General features: G+C 39.3%; 1 protein-coding gene across 1 annotated transcript in view; it reads left to right on the top strand.

Moving 5' to 3' along the window:
* ADAMTS12 (ADAM metallopeptidase with thrombospondin type 1 motif 12) overlaps nt 1-13082 on the top strand; it is a 142160-nt gene that overhangs the window by 53763 nt on the left and 75315 nt on the right. The gene's annotated exons all lie outside the window — the stretch shown is intronic.

Here is a 13082-nt window from a genome sequence, read left to right on the forward strand (position 1 = left end):
GGGAAGACTATATCTAGAGGGTAGTTGGCATCTCATAATTGCACAATTAGTTCTTTTATTTAGTTAAAGAATTTAATTTATTAATTTCACATGAAGAATATACAGATTGTTTTAGTTTTCTGATGTTTGAGGCCTTAAATCTGAGTCTGCACCAAACTTTAGAAAAGGCGTAGTATTGGTAGGGATGAATCAGTAATTACTTACATGACCCAAGGCCTGAGTTATGTACAAATAGAGCTGCAGAGTACACAGGAATGTGTTTCTGTCTTTCACAGGTCAGTGGTTTAAGAGAAATTGGTTCTTTTCCAGGAATGGGAAATTAAAGGAGGAATGTAGGAATTGTTAAACCCCAATCATGTCTGCTGGTGAAGTTTTACTGCTGTGTAATATGGGTTGGTAAATTAAAGAAGCAAAGAACAACTTGACCCCCCTATATTTCTGGTTATAGACCTGAAGTGCACTTCTTGCTTGCTGGCCCAAGGTAGTGCAAAATGGTAACAGGGGAAAAACATGAGAAAGCTGATGGGGAAGTTACTCAGTCTTCTGTGATACTGGGAAGGTAAAGGGGAAGCCATAAGAATTAGTATGAATGCTGCTTCGTTTTATTATTCATCAAGTAAAAATATATATCTACTTAATAGAAAACAACCCTGGATTTGGCAAAAACAGGAGTGTCTAAAGGTGATGTTTATACTGGTGTCAATTTCAAATAGCTCCTTGAATTTTCATTCCTTCTGTTGACTACTGGGCTAGACAAGAGAAATTAGTTTAGATTTGAATGTGATAAATGAGGAAGTTGTTCTTGCCTACTGTCTTCCAGGTTTCTTTTATGGATGCAGTAACATATGGATGAAATAACATCTGGATGCAGTAATTTTAAGTGTGGAGAGAAGGTAGAAGATCCTTGGGAACATGCTGTGTGCTTGCTTTGTGTGGTCTGCTTATTTTCTTTCTACCTCTCACTTTTTGCTTCTTGTATCTTTCTTCAAAGTCATGCAGAATGAAACAGAAAAAGACTGGCTGTACCTGGACTCTGTAAAAAAAAGCATAACTTCCTTGCATCTCTTAGATTAGCTAAGTCTGCTCTAATAGACTTGTCAATTTAAACTCCCTGTCTGATGTTACTCATTCCAAAGTGACAGAATTATTTCTGGTGATAGTATGTTAATTGTATTGCAGGCAAACAAAGATAGTGCCTTATGAACTAACAAAATAGACAGCTATAATTTATGTTTCCTTTTTAACAGTCAGCTTTTAGAGGTAATATCTGCTTTTAACCAAACCATAATCTTGGCTGTCATACAAGTTAAAGAATCAGTATGAAGAAACGTATCGGGGTAAAACCATTCCCATCATTATATTTTTTCCCTTTGTGTGACAGCATATAACAATCCTAGAATCTTCAAAAGGCCCAAACATTTAAGTTGTGTGTTACGTGTCCTGGGCTGCATCCAGAGCCCCGTGGGCAGCAGGGCAGGGAGGGGATTCTGCCCCTCTGCTCTGCTCTGCTGAGACCCACCTGGAGCACTGCATCCAGAGCTGGGCTCCCAGCACGGGAGGGACAGGGACCTGCTGCAGTGAGCCTATATATTAGCAAAAGATATTAGCAAAAAAATTCTCTATCTTGAGGGTGATTAAGCTTTGGAACAGGTTGCCCGGAGAAGTTGTGAATGCACCATCCCTGGAAGTCTTGAAGGTCAGGCTGGATGAAACTCTGAGCAACCTTGTCCGGTGGAAGATGTCCCTGCCTATGGCAGGAAGTTGAAACTATATGATCTTTCAGGTCCCTTCCAAACCAAGCCATTCTGTGTTTTGTTATCTCATTTCTGAGTAGCCAGCTTTCCAACGGGGGTAGAAGAAAGAAAGAATGCAGTGTCATCTTCTATTGATACTGCACATTGTCAGAGCAGTTGCTCTTGTTAGAAGTGAAGTACAGAAGGAAAAGGGAAAGTGATGCAATTCTTACTTTCTGTGCCAAATGTATTGGCTACTTAGGCTTTAGTGAATACTTTGTGCATAAATAAATTTCAAAGTTAGTAAGTTCACTCTGCCACCTTTTCGGGATTTCATGCACTTCATGCTTTTGAGGTTGGTGCCAGAAATCATGTACACCCATATGACATCACAGATAGCTTAGAATAATGCCTTTTGGGATCACTTCAAGGCAAACCATTTTCAATTTGTAGTTCACAGTTAATTGTAAAAATGAATTGTATTTTATAGGTTAAACTCCATTTTGTGTTTTCAACCCTCAGCGACTGCTGAGCTGGGGCTTAGCTGATGAAGAGTTGCCTATTGTATGTCTTATAGGACCTGGTGTTTAGATATTTTAACCTTGTGGGCTGAGATTTATCATGCAAAGTGTCTGCATTTGTTTATTTGAGCTCTGAGTTTGTTAGGCTTTTTAAAATTAAACTGAGATGCTTGCATTATTTCTGTGACTTACGCTTGGTGTGTGTTCGGGTTAAAGTTTGGTGGTGATTTTTGCTTGAAGAAATTGAATCACCTTGATGCTTACGAGTCAGTGCACAGAGTTGAGTGGTGATAATAAAAATCTTTTAGTCAGAAACTAATCTGCCTGTCAGGCAAGGAATATAAAGACTAGTTGTATAGACAAAATCAGAGTAAAGGAATTACTACAGGGGGAAATGTGTAGAGGATGCTAATCTCCTGTGCAGTCTTTTTCCAGGTGTGTTTTTTTTCTTTTAATGCAAGATGGAAGAAGCCTTGTGCAATAACGACTTTTACAGGTTTTACTGTGGCAACAACTGCATGAATATCCAGGGTCCAACCTGCTTATTACTTGTCTTGCCTACATGCAATAATGCTTTAGAATCAGTGACTTTCCTGTAGTCTTGCAATGATTACATTATTTACTTTATAATTGGTATTATCTTTAAACAGTTTCAGATACTTGGAGAAAAATCATTGCAGTAAATTATGTAAATTAAAACTTATGCTTGTGCTGCACACTTCCATTGCTGCTCAGGCAAATGCCAGCTGACTCAGTCATTAGCTGCATGCAGAACTGAGTTACTACTCTTGAAAGTAGCATAATAATACTGGACTCTGCTAGCACCTGTCTCACTGTGCCATTTGAAATATGTGTGAGAAGTAGCAGAAAAGATAAATGAAAAGTGTCCCTGTGCCTTATAAAAAAACCTCTCTCTAATCCTTTGTGCCCACAGGATAGGAAACTGAGGATCTGGAAATTTGTTTTATTCTTCTAAATAGGTGATTCTAAAAACTTGACAGTGGTCTAAGATATAATCTAAAGAAAGAGAAATTATCCTACCTTCTACAGAACAAAAAAGTGATCTCCTATGTCCTTTTTTTGTTATTTGTGAGCTTCAAAATAAGATAAATTTTGTGAAGTTTGTGAGTGAAAATGCTGTATTGTAGTGAAGCTCTTCCTAAGTGCTACTTGGAGGGGACTGGAGGAAACAGATGGATTTAGGCTGGAGAGAAGGACAGGTTGCTGTTGTACAGAGGGTGAGGGCAGTTATGTTTATTCAGATTGCAACCCAGTGATTCCTGCAGAAGGCTGTGAAATGTAACTAAGGTGTGAAAGGTTTGGGGTATTAAAGTAGATCTCTGAGAATGTTTAATTGGAGGTTTAGGTGTACAAAAAATTGTTATATAATTTATCCTCATTTTGCTGTTGAAGTATTTGATAGATCTGAAGTTAGGACTAGTTTGGGTTTGACATGGGCCTCCAGCTCCTTGTCTGCAGAGAAGTTACAAATCTTGAAACTTATTTTTTTTGCATTTGGAGCAATTTTACCCCAAAATTGTAACTGTGATAGGATAAAGCTGGAGTGAAAGAAAGGAGAGAAGAGTCTGGCTGTTGTGTGAAATGATGAGGAGGAGAGGGGGAGTTAAAGGAGCAGAGCAACATTGTCTGTGCAAAACTGTTTTTTAACAATTTTTCCATCATCACTCAAAATTTAAGTATTTTGAGTGATGATGGCATAATTAATTTAACAGAAATCTAGAGTGCCATTAAGCTGTTTCAGACAATTACTACCTGTTGTACTTCCTCTGTCTGACTGCAGGACTTTATTCAGTCATTGTCTTGCTTTTTGGTGATTAACTTGATACTGTCAAAGGCTTCTTTTCAGTTTTTATGCTTGCAAAGTGTACAGGATGAACTAGTAATACTGGCTTTTGACCCTGAAATATTTTGTTTAATCACTTGAAAGAAGGAAGGGGAGAAACCCCAGGGCATTGTTTTATTCTCAAGCAATAACCTATCTTTTGTTTTAGAAGGATATTGTGGCCAATGTGAGCAGCTTTGCTTGAACTCCTGGTAGAGGCTCAGTAGCTTCTGTCACTTTTAAAGAAAGTTGCTGATATTTTCCCAGTATTTGTTTGTCCTGTATTTAATCACATCAGTTATAATTCAGCTTAATTCGCTTGGTTTCTCCAGGACATGGAGACAGTTATTCATAGGATGGTAAGTTGGTGCATTGAAATTTAGTAACTGAGGTTAATTCAGCCTGAGTTTAAGGAAGAGCACCTTTCTCCCTGCATGGCTCTTGTTCCTACAACTGACTCTTCTAACCTGTTTTTGAGATGCTTATCATGAAAAAAAAAGAGCAAATAGGGACATTCAGTCGCAATGACCTCTATTTTAAAGCAGGAACAACGCAGCAAACAGCTTGCAAAAGAACACGGAGTATCTCTCATCTCTGAAACGGTTTGCACTGAACTGAAAAAAGTGGGTGCCTCCTTGTGTGGGCAGCAATATTTAGCATTTCATATGTGGGGAATCTGGGAAATAAAGTCATGAGAACTTATCACAGCAGACAATGTGACAATTGCTTCTAACTGGTATCAAAACACTTCCCCACTCCCCAGACAACCTCATGGAGTGAAACCAAAAGATTCTAACTTTCTTTTGGTTTTCAGGAATACATGGGAGTTTTTTTTTAGTTGCTCTCAGTACAGGTAGAGGAGAAAGAAATAAAATACTGTATTTTCTGCCATTCTTCCTCTTCAGTTAAATGAGTAAGGAGTCAAAGCTAGAGGTTTACCCAAGTGGATTGAAGTTTGTGCTGAGCAAGGGCCTGAGATGGCTCAATGCTGGCAGAGTGCTGGCACCTCCTTTCCTTATCCCTGATGGTTTTCTCATTTTCTTCTCTTTTCTGATGGAATTTTACTTTTGGTATTTCACTTGCTTCTATTAACTGAAGCAAAGGAATTTCCTAAGTGCTTGTGTTATGCAGGAGGTGGGGAAAAAAAATCTGGCAACGCAGAATTGTTCTAAGGTCATAATTGTTACTTGTCTCCACCATATACGCTACCTCATTAAAAGACTGAATAAATTTTTAAGTTCTGTGACAAGTCATTTTCCAAATAATATGAATCAAACCTATAAGTAGGGAGAAGTTGTTTTCATTGTGGTTCACCAGTCTTTTTGTTCATTGACTGTGCCACTGGAAAGAAATAGTGTTTGCTACACCATGCTTGCTTACTGTGTTCACTTTCCTCTGTGATCTCTTCCACGTCTTCATTGTAAGTTTGCTTAACTGTTCATCAGACTGAGGAGTCTCAGTCTGCATCCAAGCTAACTTAATTCAGCATGTCAAACTGAGTACTGTCTTAGAGGAATATATTGTGCCCTTGCTCTGTACCTGTTATCAAACTGTGTGTGATGCTATTGCACTTTTTGAATTTAGCAATTGATTTGGTAAACAAATGCCTTGGGAATATAAATGTTGAATTGCTGCAGTATTAATTTAGAGAGCAATAGCACACTTTAAAATTAACCTATTACATATCACATCCATCCCTTTCTCTTTTGTAGAATAATAATAGCCTTGAATAATTGTAAACCACATTTTCAGAGGTGAAATAGGAACTCTTATTTCTCTATTTCTAAACTCTAACTCAGAAAGCTAAGCTGCACTTGGTTAAACGTTTCTGATGCAGGAGTTTGAAAATTTGGTCAGAACACTTGATCCATTAACAGAGTAGTATTGGCAGAGATGTTCAGCCTTCAGTCTGGTTAGGACCAGATTTCTCAGTCATACTAAGGTCCCTGTGAACCTTCCAGTAAGAAACTACAATTACCTTATTATTTCTGGGCAGATCACAGATTTCCAGTCCTTCCCAGAAGTGCTGGACTTGTTCTGCAGGGCTGATGAACTGATAGGGGCTCAATGTCTAAAATTAATTTCTCTGGAGTTGCATATCCTGGATGAGCCGCCTGTTGTAGATGATCCTCTTTAAACAGGTGTCTGAGTTCAGTTTTTCTGCACGAAATGCTACATCCTTGATGCTTGCCCAGTCCTTGCTTGTGTCTGTATTCTCTACTCTTTGTGTCCCTGAATTTGGATCCATTTTGTGTGCTTGGGGAGACAATTTGGAGCAATTGTACCTCAAAGGCATTCATAATATTCCTCTAAGCATAGGTTTTAGCTTTATAGTTAGTTGGGAATGAGAGGGACTGCAAATTTGGGAGGTTATTTTTTCTATCACTACTACTTCAGTTAACTTGTAAGCTCCCTCCATTTTAGGGATAAGTGGGGCCCCATTTGCATTTATCCCAAACCACGCACAATTGCTTGGGCTGGACAGATATCCTGCACCCCTGTGGTATTTAGGTACTGTCCTGAAATAAACTGTATGTAAATAACAGACTGGAGAAAGGTCATATAGATTGCACACATTTTTTTCCTAATAAATGGAATTATCCCAAAGATTCCATCTTAATGCAGAAAAAAGATGGACAGAAGATTGCTGTGCTGAAAGGTATAGAAAATGTTTTTAGTTGCTGCCCTTAAATACTGCACTTGTTTGAAGATTTTGTGGAGCTGTTTTCTTGCATGTCCAGGTTTCTCTATGAAAGACCATAGAAGAGAACATTGATGTGTTTCCCCCCACAGTCTCATTTAGACTTAACGACTTTTCTTCTCTTGCAAATGCTCAACCTAAACTTATCTCAGCAAACAGCATGTAATAATATGTCTTAGCTGAATAAAAATAGGTATTCCTGTGCTCTTTAAACAGCAATGATGAATTCTTCACACACATAGATTAGACTCCTACAGAAAGTCTCTTCTAAACTGTTCTAATCAATGTCAAGAAACACTGTCCCAAAAATAATGTTTGTGCAAAATAAAAAGTCCGAAGCTTTTATGTCCTTTATTAGTCTTTCTTGTAAAAAAATGTCTTGGTCTAATATTTTGCTCTTCTGCAGAACAGCTTTTGAGTTGAAGCTACAGAGAGAGATATTTTTTTTATTTTAATTACTTTTAAAACACAGTTAAACAATGTCAGCCTGTCTCCCATTCTGCCAAAGTTGAAATTATCAGCAAGTTTCTTGCCTGCCCAAACTTTAAAACAAGCTGAATCAAGATCCTTCCTCTCTGATCTTCCCTGTTGCTGGTTGAGCCCCCAGTCTGGGCTCCCTTCAGCTCTGTGGAGGCTTTGGATTTGAATCAAACTCTTCTTTCAAATACCGTGGTTTTAACAAGGGATCATTCCTGTCATTTTCTCTGACATTATTTGCCTGATGTTCTCCAGCTAGAAACACTCTCTGCTTTATGGCATTTTCTTTTCAGCTTCCCAGCTGCATCCATTGCCCACGGTGAGGTGCTTCTGTCAGTCAGGTCTTGCTCAGAATAACTGGAAGATGATGAGAGAGTTGAAATTTCATCTGTCAGGGAGGTCACAGGAAGGAAGGGCAGTAAAAGAAGGGAGTTTCCTGCAAAGCCTGGACTGGTAGCATTGACTGGCAGCTGAAAGTTGTCCAAGCAGAGATAACCTTTATGTTGGGGAATTAATTACTAAACAGCCTCTTCCTCAGCTTAGGATTGTAACTTGGTTTTGTTCATCATTATCTATTTTTTGGATATTTTTTTCTCTCTTTAAGCTACAATTAATGTTACTGTTTTATGATGAATGCAAACTGGATATTTCTTTCAGGCAAACCTGCATTTTTCCCTCTTTTTGGTCCAATGCATTTACATATCTTTATCATCTCTAAGGCTTCCTGGTGAATAGGAGTCGGGGAATTTTTGCAAATAAAAACTGAAATTGTCATGAAAAAAAACCACCAAAAAACAGAGGCTCAATCTGTTGGCAGGGCTTTGTTTAATTCTCTTTCCACAGAAGTAAAAATTTCTAAGTTCAAACCCAGTTCTCAGCAAGCACTTTCAAACTCCTTGGCATTTGAGTGTGGAAGCCCCAATTACTGCTGTCTGTGAAGGATTCTGGCATAGTTTTCTGTAGATAGTGAACACAGGGAGTTCTGTTAACTAAAGCTGGTGTTAATGGTGAACCTCCAGTCCATGCATGACAGAAATGCGAATAAATTAATGGTGTTAAGACATCCAACAGGTTATAGTGCCTCTGACAGTCAGTCTCTAAATAGGAAACTGGAATCAAAAGTCACCCTCAAAACTCTGGCTAAAACTGGAAACATCCTTTAGCCCTGCGGTGGTATTCACGAAGCTGAGTGGGACACAGCTCACCTGAAGCTGGTGTTACCCCAGCAGGGTAGCTCATGCAGGCTGGTGACAGGAGTTAGTAACCTCTCACCTCAGAGGTGCTGTTGGCTGCCTCCCCTGGGATGATGTGATTTATCCTGTTCCTCCCCTTGCTCCTTCTAGGAGTTCACAGATGCCTCTGTCAGCTCTCCCCAGCTGCAGGACCGAGTCTGTCCCTGCTCTGCTGCTTCAATGTCTGTTGTCTGTGTGCAGGTGCCTCTTCAGTGGCTCAATCAGACAAATGAAATCTTGTGTGCCAGCTTGGAACAGGAGAGCCTCAACAGTCATCTCTCAAAATGTTTTGAAGCTGGAAAATGTTGTTATCAGGACTTGCTTCTAAAGATGAAAATGTTAACAGCAGGGTGTGTCTAAGATTTTCAAGACATCGTATTTGCGTAATTCACTTTGGTGACTGATCAACCCCTTCCTTTCTTCAGGGGAGAAGTTCTCATCTGCACGAGCTGTGCTCTAAGTGCTGATGTTTGTGGCGGAGGCACAGCAGGGTTGGGGCTGAGCCTGAGCCTTTGAAGGCTGTATTGCTTAGTAACATCATCTGATATACAAGACATTTGGCCTCAGCCAGGGACAAGGAGGCCCCTCAAAATGCTAACATGTGCTTTTTTCTTTGAGCACACTGGTGTGATTGGTATTTTAAATGCAGTGGATAAATGGAATGGAAAAAACAACAGCTGGTCCAGAGGAAGGCCAAATGAACTCTGTTGTGTAAGCCCAGGGATAAGAAGGTTATGGCATAAGCAGTGTTAATGATATCATATCAAACGTTGAAAGAATATAATTTTCTTTCAAGATTAATTCCAGACTGCCTTTCTCTTATTTTTCTTAGTAATCTAAACCAAAACCAAACTAATTAAAAATCATTGTTTAACTACCACTTCAAAGACTATTCTATTAATCTTTCTATAACTTTATGCATTAGTTTAGTTGGGGTACTTTACACTTCTTGAACTGTGGTTTGAACATTTAAAACTTAGATGTCAAATTTCAGGAGTTATGGGTGAACTATAGTAGGTCTTGTTCATGAATAATGAATTTTGTTGCAGAGAATGTTTATTTGATGAGGTGCTTTATTGAAAACGTGGCCTCTGTGTCTGCAGCATACCTCAAGCATGAAGGTCTTCAGGTAGGTGCAAGAGGACTGAGAGATGAAGAAAATGGAGCACAGAATTTCACTAAGTTGATACCTGTTAGTCAGTGCTATCCCCTTCCCCATCTTCCTTTCAAATATCATCTCATGAGAAGGTGACAAGAGGACTAAATGTCCTACAGTATTTTATGGAAATGTCTATTTATTTTGCATGTTTCTAAGGATGGCTGATGAGGCAAGGAATACGATCCAGGCATTCTCTCCAGCCTTCACCCTTGTTTTTACAAAATGGCTCATTGCTCCTCACAGTCCTTTCATAATGAAAATAAGTCATGATAGCTTTGAGTGATGTCTGGAAAAAGTGCTGTTTTCTTCATAATTTCAGAAAAAGGAAGGGGGAAAAAGCAGTTGAAATTTAAGTACTGTAAATGTAACATTATGAGTCAAACCTAAGGGCTTGTGCAGTCCATTAGAACAGCTAATTAGTTCTGTTATAAAACAAATGGCATTACCTCTTTGTTTGCTCTGTTAGTTCAGGTAAATGATTTCTGAATATTACTATAAATTGGCATCTTTAGACTGATTTGTAATTTTTAAGGTTTTTACATAGTAAAACTCAGTGGTAGCAGGTGAAGTGGTTAGAGGTGCTTCTCTTTTAGGCTTGGGTCTTTGCTACAGAAATTGCTTTGGCACTGCCTTATTTCTAAGATCCTAAGGTCAGAGCAGGACAGTGAAGCAGACGTAGCTGTCAGATGAAATGTGTTTGTCAGACGGTGTTGGATTGCCCTTTGCACTGGAAGCACAAGTCTGCTTTATTTGCTCTCTAATCACACTTTGTGGTCCAGTATGTGGTTTACACACCCTCCTCAGCACGGAGGTTGCTGTTTCTTCTGGATCTGCAGAACTTTCTGAGCTTATAGTTAGCTACCAGCTTGCTGCTTTGCACAAAGAAAACAGAGGGGAGAGCTGAGCATCCTGTGTGCAGAGAGGATTGCAGTGGGGGTGCAAAAGCTGCTGGGGGTGAAGGCTGCAGCTAAGATGGCTCTGGCAATATGGGGGTCTCAGAAAAGGCTATTTTTCCTTGAGTCTCACATGGAGCTGGCACCATGACCTGAATTCTGTTGTGTTTCAGCCTGTCTGCTGGGCCATACGCAGTGTGCTGCAAAGGGTTCTTGTTTGTCCCCTATAAACCTAGCCTTAGTGAATTAATGAGCAGGTACAGTTTGTAGAATGGGATCATTGGAGAAGTCCTGAGAATGTCAATAACACATAAAATAGCTAATTTAAGTACCAAATCTCACTCTTGCTTCACTAAAAGCCAAGGACACCTGTTTTCCCCATGAGTTTCAGAGCATTTGTAAAACACTGATTACTGTCTTTCTTTCTAGCTTTTAGAACCACTCTCAAGTCCTTTTAGTGCACACTACCTATTAACTGTGAAAAAATATTTTTGAGAAAACAAATGTGAAAAGGAATGTGTTTATACCAATGAGCTAAACAAAATGTTGAAATGCAGCACTAAAATAAAATCTGGCAATTTGTGAAGGGACCCTAATGGACCTTCTGTTCAGCTGCTTGGATGACTGAAATAGTTTTGTTTAAAAGTTATGGGGAGTACTGCAAATGCTTTATATTTGGTTTTAGAGTACACTTCTTCCACCTCATTGTCCCTCTGTGTGTTTTGCTAAGAAATTGTATGATTTATTTTCTTTGATGTACCATAGGTGCTTCTACAGCTGACATAGAGAATACTTTCTGGTTAGTTCTGAAAAAAAGCAGGGATCTATACTCCTACTTAATAGACTTTAGATAAGATGCTGGAAAAAAAGGGGAAGCTTAATCTAGATTCTTTTTTTAGCATTCTCCTGCCTTTTTGTGTTTTAAGTCAGAATTTCAAGGCAGCTAACTGACAATTTTTAACCTATTGATTGTAAGCTCAGGAAATTCTCATAGCCAGTGCTCAGTGAAATAATCACATGTATATTTTATGGACACTTTGTTAATTTATGTAAGAAAATGCATCCTCATACATACAGAAATATTTAGCAACTGAGGTCAGATTATTTCTTAATCAGTCAAATCTGCAAGTACAAAGACAAACTCCCATCGGGAACCATTTTTTAAAGAAAAAATTAATTTTATCTGCTTTATGCTTAGATTTGAAATGATATATTTCTATCTAGGGCTTCATAACTGGACTACCATGTTACAGCGGGAGAACTCTCTCAAATCCATGTGTTTTAATCTGAATTCTTGACTTATATGTTTTACATCTGAGGAGTTACAGTAGATAAATCTGTCTTCTTGAAATCTGCCCAGTGTTTTTGTGGTGGCAGTTACAAAAAGCAGTGGGGTAACAGTGGGGATAGTTTCAACTGGGCACCCCAACTCCTTTGGATGTGTGTGTTCAGTAACCTCTCTGTTAACACCTGGAAAAGGATTGTTTGAAATATGTCACAGTCAAAGCAGTACTTTTTGAAGGCTAAACTAGAAACTTTTGTTTCATGTAAGTGTGAGTGTATTTGAGTAACTGAATGATAAAATACCCAGAAAATACTAAACCAATGTCAGAATGTGTAGCAGAAACCTGATATGGTAAACATATAAAATAGCTGCAAAATCAGGCAGTCTGTATGGTGAACATAAAGAGATCATCTTTAATAACTTTGCCTGAGGACTTTTATTCAAAAGACTCCTGTGGTATTCTCTACAATATGTACTTTGGTTCACCATGCAACTTTTTATATGTAAGGTAAGTGCTGAGCTGGCATTTGTTCTCATTGTGGAACACTGTGGATATTCATGTTCACCACTATTCCCACACAATGAGATCATGTTTGTGCTAATCACTGAAGTACTCCAGTGTTCTTTGGCGTGGCAGCCAAGTAGCATACAGAACTCTTTGTGTGTACATTAAATGTTCTCAGTCTCTTGCTCAGAGTGGCTGGATCCTGACTGCTGAGAGGAACGGCTGGGCTGTGCCTCTGCCATGAACATTCACACTGTCATAGCAGGTCTGACAGGCACAACGATCTGCTCACTGGTTTTGACTCTCAGAGCTGTTTGGAGATTCTGGGGGATGAGCTGAACAGCACTTTCCAAGCTGTCTTTGGCCCAGAATGAGTCTGAGCACAGTGGAGGCGTCAGGGCAGACATCTGAAAGAGAGTTGGCCTGAAAATGGTGTGAGGGGTTCAGATGCCTGGACTCCTGGGGGTCACAGCTGAGCTGGAGCCTTGCCGAGTATTCAGTGAGGGGAGTTGTTTGGTGTTTTGGGAAAGGAAGAGGTGCAGTTAGGGAAGGAGGTGCAGAAGACTGCTGTAAGGTCAGGACAACAAGCAGTTTACTAATGGGATGATGTGAAATGGCTTTAGTTCATCAGCCTTGCCTTTCACACATAGTTTCTAACCAAACTGCTGAGATTCAGCTTTTGTGAGGGTGAAGCTATGAGCTGGAGCAGTGTCTCAGAGTGCAGGGAGGCTGC

The sequence above is a fragment of the Pyrgilauda ruficollis genome, unplaced genomic scaffold (genome assembly GCF_017590135.1).
Source record: "Pyrgilauda ruficollis isolate IOZ18807 unplaced genomic scaffold, ASM1759013v1 scaffold120, whole genome shotgun sequence".
Taxonomy (NCBI): Eukaryota; Metazoa; Chordata; class Aves; order Passeriformes; family Passeridae; genus Pyrgilauda; species Pyrgilauda ruficollis.